The sequence below is a fragment of the Eimeria mitis genome, genomic scaffold (genome assembly GCF_000499745.2).
Source record: "Eimeria mitis Houghton genomic scaffold, Emh_scaff3904, whole genome shotgun sequence".
In the NCBI taxonomy this organism is placed as follows: domain Eukaryota; phylum Apicomplexa; class Conoidasida; order Eucoccidiorida; family Eimeriidae; genus Eimeria; species Eimeria mitis.
In genome coordinates this window covers 5,447-5,667 of record NW_013572239.1, presented here as the reverse complement: position 1 = coordinate 5,667, position 221 = coordinate 5,447, and positions in this window count along the sequence as shown.

Sequence of the window (221 nt, the reverse complement as noted above, 5' to 3'; positions counted from 1 at the left end):
TATATATATATATATATATATATATATATATATATATATATATATATATATATATATTTATATATATATACATATATATATATATATAGTTAGACATTGAGATAGATAGATAGATAGCCAGGGGGACAGCTGCACATCTAGCTAGCTAGCCACGTAGTCAGAGAACTCGCAGCAGCAGCAGCAGCAAGAGCAACAGCAGCAGCAGCAACACAGAGCAGCAG